The sequence below is a fragment of the Pristis pectinata genome, chromosome 4 (assembly GCF_009764475.1).
Source record: "Pristis pectinata isolate sPriPec2 chromosome 4, sPriPec2.1.pri, whole genome shotgun sequence".
Lineage (NCBI taxonomy): Eukaryota > Metazoa > Chordata > Chondrichthyes > Rhinopristiformes > Pristidae > Pristis > Pristis pectinata.
In genome coordinates this window covers 19,663,745-19,683,881 of record NC_067408.1, presented here as the reverse complement: position 1 = coordinate 19,683,881, position 20,137 = coordinate 19,663,745, and the positions used below count along the sequence as shown (strand labels likewise).

The following is a 20,137-nucleotide window of genomic DNA, read 5'->3' as shown; positions in this document are numbered from 1 at the left end:
GGTTTTTACTGGTACAGAAATCAAAAGTCTCTTCATGGGTACTAATTATGGTGCCTTGACCTCTGTACCTCCTGTTCCATGGGTGTCAGACTGTCTGTGAGGTGTTGTATGAGACTTTCAACATTGATTTTCAGGTGGCAATGTTCCTGATGCCACTGTTATTTTCTAGCCAGGATGAAGGAAGTAACAGAACAAATTAAGTGGTGTTCAGTGCAGCAGTCACTGGCATCTGTTAGGGCACAGGTGATACAGACATCCTGCTTGGATAAAAGTGTAAAATAACATAGAATCATAGAGTCACAGAGCTATACAGCATGGAAATAGGCCCTCCAGCTCAACCCTTCCATGCCAGTCTACCCGAGCTAGTGCTACTTGCCTGCATTTGACCCATATCCCTCTAAACCTTTTTTATCCATGTACCTGTCCAGATGTCTTTTAAACATTGTAATTGTACCCGCCCCGACAGCTTCCTCTGGCAACCCGTTCCACATACCCTCCACCCTCTGTGTAACATGTGCCAGTGTCTGGATTGGTGGTGGTTTCCATGAGGTTGTGTGCTTGTCTCACTGATAAAACAGGGTGTTGATTAAGACAAAGCTATGCTCCAAGCATTTTCTCAGAGGAGGACTACGTTGGTGTTGGCTTTGCCTTCTCCTTCCTTGCCATTCACACCTTTCCAGAGGATTGCATGCTTTTCTACCCTGGCATTAAAGTATTCCAGGAGGATCAGTTTGTCTCGCTCTAGGATTTGGACCGTAGTTTTTTTCAAAGGTTCAAGCAGATCGTCCTTGGCCTCATCCATAGCTTCCAATGTTGTTGTCTATTGTGCTGATGACCCTAATGAACTGGTTCCACCTAAGAGTGAGCATGAGGGTCATGAGGCATTTACTTATTCCACACAGGAGTTGCAGAGATGTCAAACTAGCTCATTCTTGGAGACTAAACCTACCCCATGAAGACAGCATTTCTCCTCCAGTTTGCCCTTCCAGAAGAAGTAGTCACTACCTTGTTCTGTGAGCTGGCTGTCTCAGACACATTGTGTAGGGCGGCATGGTAGTGTAGCAGTTGGCGTAACGCTATTACAGCGCCATCAACCCGGGTTCAATTCTGATGCTGTCTGTAAGGAGTTTGTATGTTCTCCCCATGACTGCGTGGGTTTGCTCCCACATTCCAAAAATGCATATGGGTTCGGAAGTTGTGGGTATACTATGTTGGTGCCAGAAGCGTGGCGACACTTGTGGGCTGCCCCCAGAACATTCTCAGACTATGTTGGTTGTTAACACGAGGACGCATTTCACTGTGTATTTCGATGTACGTGTGATGAATAAATACTATTATTAATATTATTATTATTATTATCAGGATGGTCAGGTCGAAGTCTAAATATCTGAGTTCCTTGGTTACATATAGTAGGCCAGGGTTTAGGTCTGTCACCATTAGGATTGCCCTTGCAGGTCCTGATATTCCAGGTCCTGGATGTCATTGGGCAGGCACGGTAGTGTAGCGGTTAGTGTAACACTATTACAGTGCCAGCGACCCGGGTTCAATTCCGGTCACTGTCTGTAAGGAGTTTGTATGTTCACCCCGTGTCTGGGTAGGTTTCCTCCGGGTGCTCCGGTTTCCTCCCACATTCCAAAGACATACATATGACTAATAAAGATATCAAAAAAACATATTGAAGAGTGAGTTTGGCCAAAGTGTGCTTTCTTTAAACGTGAGGTAGCCATTCCACACTAGTTACCACACATGCTTGGCAGAGTAATGTTTTGATCCAGTGGCAAGGTGGATCCAAGATAACTGGAGACTGGGTGTTGCTGAATGACGTTTACAAATGGAAGTGGACATGTGCCTAGCCATCCCTCAGCATGCTCACGCTTGCACACACAATGAGCTGGGCTCAGGTATGGGTAACCTTAACCACTGCCTCTTCTTTCACCCATCCTTTTCATGAACCTCCTCACTCAGTGTGCTCTTTTTCTGAATCTCCTCTCCTTACATATCTCCCCAAACCCCAATCTCTCACCGTCACTCTCCCTCAGATTCCGCCCCCCCCCCCACCACCGATCTCTCTCTTGAACTCTGCTCCTTGGACCCTTTCTTTCTTCCCTTCTCCAGGCACCCATCCTAACCTTTTCTCAGCACTCCCTTCCTTAACTTCTCTTTGCACCCACAATCTCACTGTTCCTTTCTCCCACCTCACCAAATCCTTTCCATTCATCCTCCAACTAACCATCACCAAGTTCTTCCTGTGCCCTCCCTCACTCTCCAATCCTGAGATAAACACTAGGAGGGAAAAAGAAAAATTAACTGTGGTTTTGACCTAAGGTTCTAGGATCTGGAATTCATTCCCCAGTCCTTCTGCCTGTTTTCCCTCTTTTAAGATACTTGTTAACACTTATTCCATCTCCCTCAGTCTTACATGCCCGGATCTCCAATTTTGTTTAGCAATGCTCCTGTGAAGGGTCTTAGGATAGAGTACAATGTTAAAAGCTCCATAAACCCAAACTGCTATTCTTATTACTGAAGTGGGACCTGTTTACCTTTTGCCTGCCTTGAAAAGAAAATTGCAGCTGGTCCAAATGCAGTTCAGATCATTGTGAGTGGACTTCAAGGGCCATTTTAACTGTCTGGCCACTCAGTTTCTCCTGGTTTGACAGAATTGTGATTGGTTCCACATTCCTTTGACTCTTAGTTCCTGCTTATTCAGCCATTCTTTCATTCTTCACATGGTATTAGGGAATCCTTGGTTGTGCTCTCTGGGGTGTCATTTCTTCTCTCTGCTTCCCCATTTTTTTCTCTGCTTTATAAATTTCAAAATTTATCTCTTGTGATTAACCTTTTTCATGGAATATGTTCTCCTCAGGGTTATCCAAGAAGCACTTTAGGGCATCTTTTATATTGCTAGCATTTGGCTGCAGAATTCTGTCAAAAGTGCCATCAAATTCAGGAGTCCTCTGTGAATGCAGAAGTTCTGAACTTGCTGGCTGCTTTCTGCTGATCATTTCCAGATTGCACTCCAACATTGGACTGCGCAGTGCCTCACTACAGAGGATCAGGCCAGCCTAAGAGCACAATTTGCAAGTGGTGGATCAGCAAAAGGTAAATTCAATGATGAACATGTCCAACTCAATGGGGCAAGAAGTCCTGAACCATTAAATCCACACGGATTTCCCTTTTACTTCCTTCTCTCCCAGTTTTACTCTGTTGATTTAATATTGTATCAGCTTTGGTTCCTTGTCTGAAAGTGGATTGTGATTCCTTGCATTTAATTAATGAATTTCTGAGGAAGTAAAAGGAGGCTAAAACCCAGGCTGAATCCTCGAGGCAGAATTGATTTTCTATAATGTGAACTCATTGCTGATAATTTAAAGTTTTTACTATGCCCAAATTATTTACTTCTTCAGATTAAAGTCATTTATGATTAATTTTGTTCTGCCCATTATTTAACTTTTTAAAAGGTGCCTCAATAGAGAAAAAAAAATCTGTAAATGTTTATATAAAACTTTAATTAGTTGATACTGATAATGTCTTACAAAGAGCAATGTTAATTGCTGCTAATGCAGTTTAATTGTGTATTGTTAATTGCCTATCCCTGGGGACTGCACATTTTTCTGGTGTGCTGAGCCATGTGCTGATTCATATTAGTTGGCACAGACTTTGTTGTGCAGTCTTTTCTATACTGTGTGGATTGAGTTTGTATTCTAAGCTTTATGGGACCAATTTGTAATGTTATTGTACATGTCCCAAATCCCTCTCATTGTCATTGCTGAATAGTAGTTAGTCCAAAGCCTTCCACATCTCTATCTGATTCTATGGTTTGTCCTCACTCATTTTTCTTTTTCCTTTCTGGTTCTCCCATATTCATCTTTCTTGCTATTCTTCATTCTGCCGCCTTTTTCCAGAGTTCCTGATAAGATTTTGTACCTCACAATTACTCACTGAAACTATGCCTGTCTGCTGACAAACCAAGGCAGTCTTGGTTATTAACCCTTTAACTATCTTCACTGGAAGGAATTCAAAAAGACTTAGAGGACAGTGGCATATTGCAAAGTAAAAATGTTGATATATGGTGTTTACGCCACAAGGCTTACATTGGCAAATAAGTTTTACTTTCAGGTTTTCAAGGTAAGGGATCTTCTTCTTTCCATACAGTCTCTCATCATCAAGGATGATTCTAGTTCTGCAGGTTCTGAGGAGACTTATGAGTCCCACGACAAATCCATAGACTCCACCACAGATAGCGCATGTGGAACTTGATGGGGCAGGTGAAAGGGTTGATTGGGCTGTTGTGTCCTCCTACTGCAGTTCATGCTTGGTTTTCACATGCACCTGGAGAGACTTGAATTGTTTGGGGCCTTCCTAGATGTTTTGCTGTTTTATTGAGTGGCCCCATGAGGAATAGTACAGAGCTTTTGAGAATGCGCTTGAAAAGTTTCTTTCTGACCTCCTGTGTGGAACTTGGAGCAGAAGACTTGTTTTGGGAGTCTGATGTAATGGACATGGACAAGTTGACCTGCCCACCAGTACAGAATTTCAATTCTGAGGATTTTGGCCCAGGACAGGAATCTGAAGTTGGTTCACCATCCTTCCTGTAGATTTGTAAGGTGTTGTAGAGGCATCAAAATAGGGAGTGACTAATTTGAAAGTGACTTTGTGACCCGAACCCTTAAAGCAGATAGAATTGTTCTGTCATAGAGGATCATCTGTATAAATCACCAGCTGGTTTGAACTGCCTCTGAGTCTAGTTTGACTCTTGCATTTGACCTCCTATCTATTGGAGTTGTCAGTTCATTGAGGCTGGTCCAACCTATACCCACCACAAAATGTTATAAAAGAGACACTCGGAGAACAGTGCAGAAACAACGCCTTCAGCCCACCATGTCTGCGCCAACTATGATGCCAATCTAACTAACCCCATCTTCCTGTACATGGTCTGTGTTCCTCTATTCCCTGCCTGTCCATGAGTCAGTCTAAATGCTTCTTAAACATTGCTGTCATATCTATTTCTACTGGCAGCATGTTCCAGGTGCCTACCACTTTCTGTGTAAAGAAACTTGCCTCACACATCTCCTAGAGTCATAGAGCACTACAGCACAGAAATGGGCCCTTCAACCCATCTAGTCCATGCCGGCCTGGTTTTCTGCCTAGTCCCATCTACCTGCACCCGGACCATAGCCCTCCATACCTCTCTCATCCACACACCTATCCAAATTTCTCCTAAATAGTACAATTGAGCCCACATTCACTTCCATTGGCAACTCGTTCCACACTCGAACCACCCTCTGAGTGAAGTAGTTCCCCCTCAGATTCCTGTTAAATATTTCACCTTTCACCCTAAACCTATGACCTCTAGTTCTAATCTCACCCAACCTGAGGGCAAAAAGCTTGCATCTCCTTTAAGCTTTCCCCCTCTCATCTTAAACCTATGCCCTCAAGTATTTGACATTTCCACCCTGGGAAAAAAAGACTCTATCGACCCAATCTATGCCTCTCATAATTTTATATACATCTATTAAATCACCCCTCAACCTCCAATGCTCCAGTGAAAGCAATTTAAATGTGTCCAATCTCTCCGTATAGCTAATACACTCCAATCCAGGCAACATCCTGGTAAACCTCTTCTCCACCCTCTCCAAGATCTTCACATCCTTCCTATATTGTGGTGACCAGAACTACACAACAGTACTTTAAATGTGGCCTAACAAAAGTTTTATACAGCTAAAACATGATTTCCCAACCTTTATACTCAAGGCCCTGACCAATAAAAGCATGTATGTCGTATGCCTTCTTTACCACCCTATCCATTTGTGTTGCCACTTTCAGGGAGCTATGGACATGGACTCTGTACATGAATGCTCCTATAATTGTCTTGCCATTTGCTGTATAGCCCCCTCTTAAATTTGACCTTCCAAAATGCAATACCTCACACTTGTCTGGATTAAACTCCCTCTGCCATCTCCATCCGCTCATTAGTTTCTACACATTGGGGGAAAATATTTGCTGGAGCAAAGTGTCTTTAAACATGGAGAAGCTGTTTTCTCTCAATGTGTATATTTATATTCTTGGGTCGGAGAGTGATGTGGTTTGCATGCTTTGCAACAATATAGCAAGTGTCTGAAACACACAACTATTTATGTTTCAACGTGTAAACTACAACCTTTGAGTTTGATCGATGTAGAGACAAGGAACTGAAACCATTCACAACGTGTTGTCATTTAAACATAACAAACTGAGTCATAGAGTGGTAATGCCAAGTATTTTGGGAGAAAAGATTTTGACCAAACTTCATACTGAGTATGCAGAAATAATAGGTATAAAAGCAATTGTAAAAAGATTTATTTACTGGGGCTTTTTGGATGGGTGACCTTAAATGATTGATAAGTATATGCAGTTTTACCAAGGTTGTAGTATAAACCACCAAAAGCTCCTTTGCGATCATAGTCATTGTCAACTAGATCTTTTCAAAGAGTATGTCTAGACTTTTGTGAAAAGGAAAATAACAATGCCCTGATACTGATTGATAGTCTTTCAGAGGATTGGAGTGAAACAGCAAAAAATGTGCAGTTCCTAGAAGTCCAAATTCAAAAGAGAAATGTTGATATACTCAGGCAGCATCTGTGGAGAGAGAACAATCAGAGGAATTTTGTCTCTTAAAGATGCTGCCTGACCTGCTGAGTATTTCTAGCATTGCTGAAGTGAAACACATGGGTTTGGATACAACAACTGCAGATGCATGTGAGATCAATATGTGCATGTCCTGACTTACCAAAAGAGCTTGGTTCTGGCCAAGGCCTGAAGTTTCCATCTATTCTGTGGCAGGGATATTCAGAAGTCAATTTGAAACATCATTTGGCCAATTCCTTGCTGAATTGCAAAACATATCTGTAAACTACCACTGGAAGTTTCTGCAGAACTCTCAATGAAGAGAAGATAGAGAATTTGCTTGAGTTTTGATTAAACAAATTTGGCTTCTGGAGTTGAGCAGAAGCAGGCAAGTGTAAAATATCATAATGACGTTAATCAGAATGAATGCAGTTTCAAGTAAAACAAGCACGTTTGGGTAAATTAAAACAAAACTGCAGATACTAGAAATTGGATATATAAACAGATAATGCTGAAAACACTCAGTAGGTTAGCCAGCATCTGTGTAAAGAGGAATAATGTTTCAGGTCTGAGATCCTTCATCAGATCTGGGAAAAAAAAAGTTAACTTTAAGTTGCAGAGATGGTGGGGAAGGATTGATAGGATAAAGGGGATATCTCTTTTAGGGTGAGTGCACTTAGAGAATGTGGCAGTCTGTGGCAGTTAGAGACGTTTGCTGTGAAAGAGTTGTGGCTATGGAAGCCAGTAGACAAATTATGCTTGTGTTCTTAATCCTCCAGCGAGTCAAGTAAGAGGGAGAGTTGAAGACTGCAGAATCAGGAGATATTTGGTTGAAGTTAGTGACAAGATCCAAGGTGTTTAATTCAATTAAATGATTTTTGCTGATGATCTAAGTCTGGATGTTGAAACACAATCATTAAATAGATCCAGTGCAGACTTCAGTACATCCAGTTTCAAATCCAAGCATGACTGAAAAAGGCACAGGATCTAAAGTACAAATTTGAAGTTAACACCAAAATCTGTAAAGGAAATGAAGAAGACTCTGAAAACTGGTAACAAGATAAAATTTATATATATATTTTATTTATATGTACATATTGATAAGTTATTTGTAAGTCAATGTTAAAAGTGTAAAAAGTGTTTGAACAAAAATAACTCCCTCTTTTTAATAAAAAGAAGAACAGTTTAGGCAGCATCTGTGCAAAAAGAAACAGAGTAATTGTTTCAGGTCAAAGTCTTTAATCAAATCTGCTATCGTAGTTTCTCTTTCCAGAGATGCTGCCTGACCTGCTGTGTGTTTCCAGCATTTTCTGTTTTTATTTCAGATTTATAGCATCTGTTTTTTTGATTTTCAGGAGCAGTTTAGTGTATTCTTAAGCACTGTCTCTGCTTTCTGTGCATTTATGAAGGTGTGTCCAATCTGCGATCCATTTGGACAAGAGAGTCATGTGGTGAAGCTGCTTCGTGTCAATGTAATAATGTCAGACTCACAACATGTAGCAAGAGCTTGAAGTCTCCACATGTGTGTAATTTAGAACATAGAAAAACTACAGCACAATTCAGGCCCTTCGGCCCACAAAGCTGTGCCAAACATGTCCCTGCCCTAGAAATTACTAGGATTACCCATAGCCCTCTATTATACTCATCTCCATGTACCTATCTAACAGTTTCTTGAAAGACCCTATCGTATCAGCCTCCACCACCATTTCCGGCAGCCCATTCCACACACTCACCACTCTCTGAGTAAAAAACTTACCCCTGACATCTCCTCTATATCTACTCCCCAGCACCTTAAACCTATGTCCTCTTGTGGCCACCAATTCAGCCCTGGGGAAAAGCCTCTGACTATCTCCCCTATCAATACCTCTCATCATCTTATACACCTCAATCAGGTCCCCCCTCATCCTCCGTCTCTCCAAGGAGAAAAGGCCGAATTCCCTCAACCTGCTTTCATAAGGCATGCTCCGCATCCCAGGCAGCATCCTTGTAAATCTCCTCTGCACCCTCTCTATGGCTTCCACATCTTTCCTGTAGTGAGGCGACCAGAACTGAGCACAATACTCCAAATGGAGTCTGACCAGGGACCTATATAGCTGCAACAATACCTCAATTCCCCGATTGATGAAGGACAATACACCATATGTCTTCTTAACCACAGAGTCAACCTGCGCAGCCGCTTTAAGCATCCTATGGACTCGGACCCCAAGATCCCTCTGATCCTCCACACTGCCAAGAGTCCTGCCATTTAATACTATATTCCGCCAACATATTTGACCTACCAAAGTGAACCACTTCGCACTTATCTGGGTTGAACTGCATCTGCCACTTCTCAGCCCAACTCTGCATCCTATCTATGTCCCTCTAATAAGCTATCTAATTTATGTGTCGAGTCTTGCAAATGTTTATGGTATCTTAATGGTTTAATGAAGACACTATAGTTACTAGTTAAATGAGGCACAAATTAAATGGTATTCATTTATTGATCCCACAATATAGCCTCTAGATATTTTGAATCCATTTTAGTATTTTGTAGTATCCAAAAACCACCCATGTTTCACTGCTTCTTCATAACTATTTAAATTACATGCTTGGTGAATATCACAGTTGACCCCACACATGCTGTGGTTCTGTGCCCTTCATTGCACCAGCAGTGCAAATAGCAGCCCAAAGCTCTTTGGGCTTTTGATCAACCCTTGTCCAAATCATTTTGACAGGAAGCACAGCTGAAGGGCCAAGGGCTGGCATATCAAGTGCTGAGGTTTAATAAAATTTCACCAGTGAGAATGATTACTCTTTATTTTCACTGAAGCTTGTGTAAGACAGGGTTAGCATTGCTACAGAGTTATTACAGTTAACTTGTCCCCATTCCAGCAAAACAGGGGCTTCCTTTACAGTTGACGACAATAGCTGATGACATGGTAAATGACTAGCAATCATGGACAAACACTTTGGGGTATCTGTGCAAATTGACTGATGTCTAAACAGTAAATAGCTAGCAGATACATCCAGTGAATCATTTCACTTCTATATACAAGCCCACATAATCAAAACCTCCCTCTTCTACTCTCAAAATTCACTTGTTCCCATCTTTATCCATCTTTCCTTCTCTCTTGTTTATGCAGCATACTCTCCATCAAACTCTTATACTCAATAAAATCATCCTCAACCTCAGAAGGTAGCTCCAGAAATGGCAAATCTCCCTCTCATGCTATGTCTCTCTTGCACACATATAACTTCCCTTCATTCTGATTTATTCTCCTGGGTACATACTTTCTGTCCACACAAAACCAGGATATTTGGTCCTTTGTCACAAGAAATCATTCCAAGCATCATACCTGAGATGTAGACTTCTCTGCTCAGAGTAAACACCAATGTGCCAAATATTTTCAGGCCAATCCATAAAGTATGTTGGCTTATCAATTGTTGGCCAGCAGTCATGGTACACCTAAGGTCTGTTTATCTTTATGAAGCTAGATCATACAAGATTAGTCATTCTGTCCAGAATAATATTGTCCAGATAGTTATCAAAGGGAGGTATTCTTTCACTTCTTGCTTCAGGCTGTCAGTCCTTGATATCTACAATCACTGAATACTTGAATTGGGAGAGCGTTAGTGGTTTTCATATTCTACTTAACATGTAGTCAAATACATCTGTCTGGTACCTCAGATCATATTTTGAGTTTTTTTTTACTTTGTTTACTGTTTGTGAGGAATGTACCTGAAATTCAACTTATTAAATGGTGAGCTGTTTGTTTCAGATGTAAGATTGATGATCATAATTGGATACACTCATACTTGCACTCATTTCATGCTAGAAGATGGGTTCAGAGGATTTTCTGTTCTTTGTAGCTCCATTATAATATTTGTCCTACCATTTTTTTCCCTGCTTCTCTTACCAACCTAGTTGGAACCATTGAATGTGCTATTGTATTGATGTCCTCAGACACAGTTATCAGTACCTATTAGTCCCGGTGCAAATGCAGGATATCTAATCCTCATTTTGGAAAGCTGTCAGTTACCTTTGACTTACAAAAATTCAAACAGCAGAATCACAAGCATCATTATCTATTGTGTTAGGGTTGGGATGATGGTTCTTTCTGCTCTGATTGATGATTCACTCATGGAAAAAGTCCTAATGGAAGGATGTGTCAATTTTATATTGCAAACAGACCGAGAGCACTCTATCTTTTAAAAAATCTGGGAAGGCAAACTTTTAATACTTCATTTGAAAAATTACCTAGCAGACATCAATGAGTATGAGTTCAAGTTATTAGCATTTTGCAAAACCGTTTTTGATTGATTTTTTTCTCAAGGTGTGACAGAAGTACAAATTTAACACTGTGGAAATGTTCTTTTTTTCATTTTACCGCACAAATATATAATTCATGTCATTAAAAGAATAGGGTAGAGAATTTTAACCAGGCATCCAGGCAGTTAAAATTGCCCAAAGTACTCCTGCACACTCTATCGGGCATAAACTGACTGATCACATTTGTAACTTGCTTAACTGAGCAAGGGGTAAGGACACTCAAAGCCTGTGGGGTGAATTGTCATAAATACATATACCCTCCCTATGATATCATTGGAAATTAGGCATCCCACCATGCCAGCCAAGAGGTAAAGAGAACTTTCCTTACAGGGCTAGGAGAAGCAGGAGTGCTCATCTAAGCCCCAAAGGGAAATCTTAGATCTCTGCTTCTATGATCTCAATTCCCTCCACCTCTACCTGTCTATTACAGGAGAAGAGTGGTTCAATCCAATTAATAACTCTCACTTAACTGTTGTAATTCTGCCAGAGGCAAACTGGAAGTGAACTTGCCAATGCGTTTCCCATCATAACACTTTTTGCATTGATCATCCAGGTCCAGGATTCAGAAACATTTTCTGATGGTACAGAAGTGAATGTGATTCATTTGCATGTTATGCTTAACTGTTGCCTCCAGCTTTCTGATGAGACATCATTACAGGTTCAAGAAACCCAGAGATCAAAGGAGAAATCATACATTCTGTAATTTCATTTTATAATGCTGCTTACAAACCATTGAGAAAACACAATGTACTTGCCTCTCTATTTGACAAGTGAAGTGGTATGAGGAGAACAGAATTATTTTATGATATTAAGTCATATGTGGCATAGCAAACAATCTGCTGGAGGGACTCAATGGGTCGAGCAGCATTTGTGGGAGGAAGGAATGGTCAATGTTTCAGTTGAAGCTCTGCATCAGCCTTGATGCAGGGTTTCAACCCGAAACATCAACAATTTCTTCCCTCCTCCCCCTCCACAGATGCCGCTCGGCCCACTGAGTTCCTCTTGCAGATTGTTTGTTGCTCCAGATTCCAGCACCTGCAGTCTCTTGTGTCTCCATATGCGGAGTAGCTCGGGTTTAACACATTAACCTTCACCCAGGCTTGAAGCCAGATCAGGCTGTTGAGCTGAAAGTGTCCTCTATCCATTCATTGAACTTGTACCGACCTCTGGACATCCCCACCCTGTAAGAATCCATAATGCAAGGCTTTGGGGGAAAATACTCAGAAAGTTTTGCAGAAAAGTCATGAGGCTAAAGGTTATCAGTGTAGCAGGCAGCTGTGGGCATGGTGTGGTTTATGGTTGATGACTTTTACTATTAGGTCAATGCAAATTATTGGGGCAGCCTAAGAGTAAACAGAACATGCACTATACCTGATCTGAGAACATTTGTTACTGAAAATCTGAAAAGATATCTCTACATTTGTTGAATACACGTTGAGGTGAATAAATTGTTAACAAAATAATGAGAAAAAAAATTAACAGCTTCACTTTAAGACATGGATAACCTTTTATTATCTTGCTCTAGTAATAGCTATAAGAAACATAATAGCTTTGAAAGAGTCTGCATTTTCATTGAGTTGAATGAACTCTTTTCTGAAAGTGCTGGTTAAGTATCACAGTTTGATCTGACATTCCAACAGGATTTCACACAGATACAAAGAATGTTGTCATCGATCACTGATTAGACAAAAAGCTGTAAAGATTTTCTCTTCAAATTAACCTGTTTTACTCATCTGCCTTGAACACACATTACAGTGCAAAATGTCTACATTCTAGGATTAAATGGTACAACAGGGAAAACATAGAACAGCCAGATAAACCCAGAAATGTTTGGCATAACCCATCCACAGTGCACCATCAGTCTCAAGAATCAAAGTTCCATTGACATTGGCCTGGCAGATCTTTGCATGTAACATGGGCTTTCAGAGCAAGCATATTCAGTGGAGGTGCACAGTCTTACAGTCACAGAATCATTACAGCCTATAGTGTCTCTGCCAGCTCTAAGTAGAGCAATTCTATCAGTGCCATTCCCCCATTCTTTTTCCGTACACATACATATTATTTTTCCTTAAGTGCCAATCCAAATTCATTTTGAAAGCTCTAACTGACTGTTTTCACTGGTCTTATGGGCAGTGGGTGTCAGAATATAATTACTACCTTTGTGAGAAAGATATTTCCTCAGACCTTCTGTACATCCTTTACCCAAAACTTAAAGTCTGTCTCCACAGTCATCTGCTAATGGGAACAGCTTTCCTCTATTTATCCAGCACAAAGTAGTCACAATCTACTACACCTTTATAAGATCTCCTCTCAATCTTCTTTACTGCAAGGAGAACTACACAAGCTTCTCCTGTCCAGCCTTGTAGAAAGAAATTCTTCCAAGGACACACTTAAGACTCAGTCAGTAGACAATCTTGAAACTGTTCTAGTGAGCTCACTCCAAGATGCAGGATCCAGCTCGCAATGTGCAGGTCTAATTTTGGTTGCACACACACGTGGGAGAGGTGGAGGGATGGTCTAAAGGGGAAAACAATCAATCAGATCTTTCCTGGATAATATGAATAACCTCCCCCCTTGGGAGCCCCAGACAGATGTTGATGATGATATTCACCACCAGTTCCAGTGTGCCGGCATTTGATTCTCTCCGAAGGGCTGTGTTTGGCAATCAATATCTCAAACCCAGTGCAAAGCTCATGGTCTATTGAGTGACAACTCTACAGTATGCTTTAGAGACATGGGTTACCAGAAGGTACCCCAAAGTACTAGAGAGGTACCAGTAATACAGTGTCTGCAAAATCCTTCAGATCCATTGGCAGGTGAAGTGAGTCCTCTTCCAAGCTAATGTTACCAACACTGGGGCTCTAATTGTCCTCTGCCAATATCATCTCCATGCCTTCCTCCTGAAACAAACACTCTGCTCCATCACAGCAAAAGATGTCCTCAAGGACAGAGATAATGCTCAAGCATGTTCTTAAAGCTTCCTCAAATAAAAAACGTAACATCCTCAATTCATGGGAATCCCTGCTCTGTGATTGCTCAAGATGCAGAAGGAAAGTCCAAGGAGGCTCTGAGCACCATGTGTCTCTGCACTGGGAGCTCACAGAGCTTAAGTGAAAATGGTGAAAGGAGCATTGACCGTTCCAAAGAACCCACTGCCTTCCCACACAAGGACTTCCTGCACCACCTGTGGCAGAGTCTGTGGATTGTTAATAGAAACTTAGCACCCACAAAAATGGACTGGAAGCAAGTCATCTCCAAAGTTTAAAACAATTAGTCATTTTCACTGGTACCCTGCTTCAGTGGTCCCACACAGAGCACTGTGGCATTAGCCACCAGCCTCTATCTTAGCACTTCCCTCCCTCCCCCTCTCAGCTCCATCTGCCCATCATGCCCTCACATACCCCCCTCCCCCCCCCCCCCCCCCCCCCCCCCCCCCCCCCCCCCCCCCCCCCCCCCCCCCGCAATTTGGTTCCACCTATCACCTACCGGTTTGCTTGAATTATAGTATTGAAGGTGGAGTTGTAGTCAATAAACAAAAGTCTAATGCAGGTGTCTTTACTGTCCAGATGCTCCAGAACTGAGTGTAGGGCCAGTGAGATCCAAAGGTCCACCGTGGACCTTTTTCAGCAGTAGGTGAATTGCAATGGGTCAAGGTTGTCTGAGAGGTTGCAGTTGATGTGTGCCATGACCAGCCTCTCAAAGCACTTCATGATGGTGGATGTCAGAGCCACCGGGTGGTAGTCATTAAGGCATGTTACATTTTTTAAAATAAAAGTCCACAAGAGGTGAATCCACATACCTGGATTGGGTGGAGACGTGGCTGTTAGCCTGACGGACATTCTGTTAAACATTTGGCCTGAAGGGTTCAGCAAGTGGGCAGTACCTGATTTCAGCACACAAGCAATAAGGTAATGTTTGCTTTTATCATGGAGAGAAAAGACTTGATATTAAAATTCTTTAACACTAAGGTGTGTGTCAAGGATCATTTTACACTAGTGTTGCAAAAGATCATCACAGCCAAAGTAAATACAGTTTTAAAAGTTACAGGACAGTCAATACTTTGAAAATCACAATGCAGAAATAGTTTAAAAGGTTGGATGATAGTTCTGCAAAAGGTGCCTTTGGAAAGGAGGAATAGGAGCAGGATTCTTGCACACTGTCAGATAATAGCAGGATTCAGCTTCCCAAAAAGGAGAATGCATCCAGGCTGATACCAACTAGATACATGTATCAGAGAAAAAAATCATAACAACAATCTCTACATTCTCCTAGATGCAATTTAGTTTCTGAATATTTAATGCAGAAAGTAAAAGCTCATGTGCAGTAGGTATGCTGTAGTCTATAATCAGCCATTGGGAAACAGATTTTCTCCATTATATTAGCACTAAAAATGTGTTTGCTATATCGCAAAATCAGTTACACATCAAAATTACACTCTACTGCACAACGTTGACTTTGGTTAATTTCTGTATAATTCTGTCACTGAACATTGGATCTGGTCTACAGAATCAACGTCAGTCTTCAAAACATCAGGAAGTCAGGTATTCACATAATGGTACATGTGTTGACTAAAGTCAACCAATTGCAAGCACATGTATCCTATCATTGGAATAATGGGTAATCCTCGGATCAGTCAGTCACAATACTATCAACCTCTTGTAGCATGGTGTCAGTGAGTAGGTAAGGGACCAGAACATTTGTTGGATTTGTCAGTTCCACAAGAGCAAGGTGCTTTCTATACTAATGGATCAGTCAGTCAGTATAGTAACTCTAAGATATGTGCCATTATGTCCATCACACAACAATAAGTTAGCGGTATCATGGAACCAGTCATTCTGATAGCTATAGATCTACATTGTTATGCATGACACTAGAAATACTGGCAGGAATTAACTAGTGATAGATTGTGTTATCTGAATAGCATATCAGTGGTTTGAATGTTAATTTCCAGATATGATTATAAAATCATCTACACTGTTAGCGTGATGTCAGAATCTTTGATTGCAAGAAACCAAACATGTTCTCCAGTTGTAGATGCATTCACTGCAGTTCACAGATCACTTAGATTCATAACTAATAATCAGAATAATTTACATTAATGCTGTGTCTACATGTAGTAGGATGCTCAATCTACAATCTGAATGATGATGGAATGGATCTCACACACTATTTATCATCTGTTGTTTTAATGAATATCAGATGCTCTGTGAGCACATTAACACTTTTGCCCATTCAATTAGACTGAGAAACATATGCTGCACTTCTAATCCTTTCTCAGGACTATCCAACCAGGTAGAAGAAACGTCTCAATGGATCAGTAATACCCACTCATTGTCAGAATTTACAGACTTCTGAAAACATCAGGCTTGTTTATTCCCCAAGATACACTATTTTAAACTGAAACTGACAGATGCAATAAAGGTGTGGAAAACACCCACTCACCATTTTCCCTTTTGTTTAAATATGTTTCTAATTTTAACACCCTACAAATATCCCATCATTAATGTTTGATTTTAACTGCTGCTTTTATTACTAAATGGACCATTGAGATATCACCCTGGAGTAACTTCAAAGGGAGATTAATTTTAAAAGATTGACTTGAATGTAAGTCTCCAAGACAGTGACTATGACTGTAATTAACATATTGTTGATGTATAGTAATTGAATATTTCCACTGCTGGCTATAATTAAAGTTCAGCACACAATCTACAGCTTAATCTTAAATTAAAATTTGATAATAGTATTTGTTGGTACAATGTACACCAATGCCTTCAGGAAGTGTGGCTAACTGTACCCATACTTACAGGGCTAGGTAGCTTGGTAGACAGATGCTCCATATGCTCCATAATTCCAGAAATTGAACAAAGTGTAGTACCCTAGTATGCTTTGAGAGAACCAAGACTCTCTGAGTGTACCAGCTGTGAAAATAGTGACAGAGAGGGAGAGAAAGAGAATTCCTGTGTTCTTTAATTATTCACAGCACTATAACATTCACAATGCTGACATTAAATAAAAACTGCTTGTTTGAGTTTTATCTTAGGAAGATTTTAGAAATACTGGCAAACAGAAGTTGTCTGTTACACAATGCTAGCTTTGTTCAACAATAGAGAGCAGGTGCCAGGAAGTTTCTAAAGTTTTTATTTTCCCAGCTAAAATGTATCCTATTGTGAATTGTCATCATAGCCAAAACTGTATTGAAGTAATGTCTACCACATTGTAAATACTGTGTTTAATCATTTGGAAGGCAATTTAAAATTATGACTTTGTGACATTAAAGATTGTACCAAACAGCTGAAAATACCAAACAGGAAAAGGGAAGAGAGCTGAACTACTGTTGGTTCAGGTGGGAGAGTGAAACTTTAGAGTTAGATCAAAATAGAAGCTGCAACGTCTGTTGTTTATGGCAGTGTAGTTTTACCTTAAAAGTAGAATCTCTTGGCCCAAATGTGCTCCAGTCAAGCAAAAGTGACATGATCACATGAGAGGCATTGGTGCTTTGTCAATAGAATGTATTGACTAGATGACACAAGGAATGTAAAGAAACACATATTAACTATATTGTAGTTCTTGTATATACTTTTATGAATAAAGCTTATTTTTGAAATAAGTAAAGGTAGCTGTTCCTCATTGGATCATTTGCTACTTGACCTACAAGATGGGTGTGAGTATACACAGTGTTCAGTTCACTACAAGAAGGGGTACAGAGAAGGGGAAGGGTATCCTTACCGCAGCTGTTACATTAGGATTGCTGTAATCTATCAAGTTAAGGTATTTGACCAGAGAATAAGGAATTCTGTTTTTTTTCTCTATCCTTTACTAAAATTTCTTAGTCAGGATTAGTCAGTGGTAAACATAGGTATGGAGGGGAGGACACCATTCCAACAAGTGTTCTGGGGAGGAGACCCCTGAGTAGGGGCTACAGTCATCTACAATGTGCATCAGAGAGATGTCTTGTTCCTGGTGTCTCATTAGTCCATTAAGAAATTGGAAGCATTTTGAAGATGGGCCATTTTACAGAATTTCAGACAGAATGAGCAATTTATTTCAATCCTCCAAGAAGATAATAGGTGGATACACCAAGTTAATGATCACCAGCACACAAGACCTACTGCATGGCAAACATCAGTTTAAACTAAGTGCAAAAATTATATTTTGTTTGACCTCATATGTAAACGTCAACCCAATCCAACAATATAAAGAGCCAAAATGCAATTCCCTCTTGAGTTTGGATTCTTTGTCTCATGTGCCATCCAAATGTGTTAGCGCATGAAACTTCCTGCCATCTCAGTCGAGAGATAAAAATGGAGTTAAGCTTGTTGGACATTATCAGATCTGAGAAAAGATAAAAGACTGGGATGGGATATGAAACATTATCATTCAAAGAGGCTGGAAAAGGTTTATAAACAGTAAAAGTAAATACTTTGTCAATGAAATCTTAGTCCCAAGAGGCTTTGTATGTCAGCACTGCATCCTGGTCTATATATCTTAACGCACAGGTTTAGTAATGGTTTCTGGATTTATTTCATTTTTAAAATATTTGCTTTGCTAATACCAGGTATTGTGTGCAGATCTTCCTGAGTTTAAATATTGTGATTTAAAGGAAGCATTGTGTTTATTTCATTCTATATTGTATATTATGGAAATAATTTCCTTTCATCACTTACCTTCCTTTGAAGCTTTTAAACCTCAAGCTCAGTGACACTGTAACTTAACTCAGCTTTGCTCCTACTATTATTACTCTTGGCATTATGGACCCTGAAGTTCTACCAGGTTTGTTAAATAGAGAAAGGATGGAAATAATAATATGAGTGAATAGTCTCTTTTGTGTAGATGGAGTATATGGATGTTCCATATGTGTTCCAAGGGAAAGGTAGTCTCTAGAAAACAAAAAGCATATCTAATACACATATGTCTTACCTAAATAATCAGTTAATCAATATGTAGATGTTCTTTTCCTTTTCCTGCCATCACAAAGAATGATTACCCATTCCTATTGGGAGGGACTGTCATGTAGTATAAATATTAACTCCCATTCTTGGGCTGAGTGGCTCTGGGACAATATTTGTACATTCTTGCAAAAAAAAAGATCAGTGATTGAAGATGATTGAATCAGGCATTGCATCCACCACAGCAATGGGAAGCTTGTGGCAGGAAGGAGCTTGGGGGATTCATTCATTTAATGATTGGACCATGGTGGGCTGTGGTTCCCACAATTCACAGTGGCAGAGAAAGTGTCCCCCTGTGATGTTGGCTGCGCTGCGATCTGGGAGGACGAGTTGCTTACAAACATTTCACTATTTGCTTTGTTGGTAACTTCTCAATTCACCTGCATATAAAACTTACCCTTTTAAGGGTTAATATTGTGTTTTTTTAATGTTACTTTTCCTTTCAGTTGGACTTATGTAATGTTTTACCTAGAGAAACAAAGGAATGCACGTGCTGGAATCTAGATGAAAAACACGATGATGCTGGTGGAACTCAGTAGGCCAGGCAGCATCTGTGGAGAAAAGCAGGCAGTCATCATTTCGGGTCAGGGCCCTTCTTCAGGACTGAAGATAGGAAAAGGGGAAGCCCAATATGTAGGAGGGAAAAGCAGAGCAGTGATAGATGGACAAAAGAGGAAAGGTGGGGTGGGCACAAGATGGTGATAGGTAAATGCAGGTAAAAGATAGTGATAGGAAGGTGTGGGGAGGTGGGGAGAGCAGATCCACAGAGGGATGGGTCAAAGGTAAGGAGAGAAAAGAAAAGAAAGGGGTAGAAAAAAGAGATAAGCTAGGAAAGGGAAATGTTTTACCTCAGTGAGTGGCAGGCATATACAGTGTGTAAGGAAAACATGGCTGTTGCTGGTTTGCCCTGATGATGATGTGTCTGCCTTCTCATTTAAAAGATGTTGGCACCCTCCTCCTTTGGGCTTCTTTCCTCTAGCCAGGAAGCACAGATGCTCCTGTACCAACGGACAGGAAGATTCCCAATACGAGTGATCAATTTTTGTCCCAAAACTGACCATCTTTTTAACATCACCTTTTATCAGAGGTATTGATGCAGCTCAGGGTAATTTTAGAGTAGGTTTGGCCTAGAAATGTTTCTTACGCACTAATGCACTGAAATGTTGTGCAAAATCAATTGCTAAAATGAGATCACATATTGAAGTGTGGTAATGGGTTTACAGATGTAGGGACAACAGTATGACATTTGAACTTCCTGCTGTGTCCCTGGACAGCACAT

General features: G+C 40.5%; 1 protein-coding gene across 4 annotated transcripts in view; it reads left to right on the top strand.

Moving 5' to 3' along the window:
• sgcd (sarcoglycan, delta (dystrophin-associated glycoprotein)) overlaps positions 1-20,137 on the top strand; it is a 365,223-nt gene that overhangs the window by 245,074 nt on the left and 100,012 nt on the right. The gene's annotated exons all lie outside the window — the stretch shown is intronic.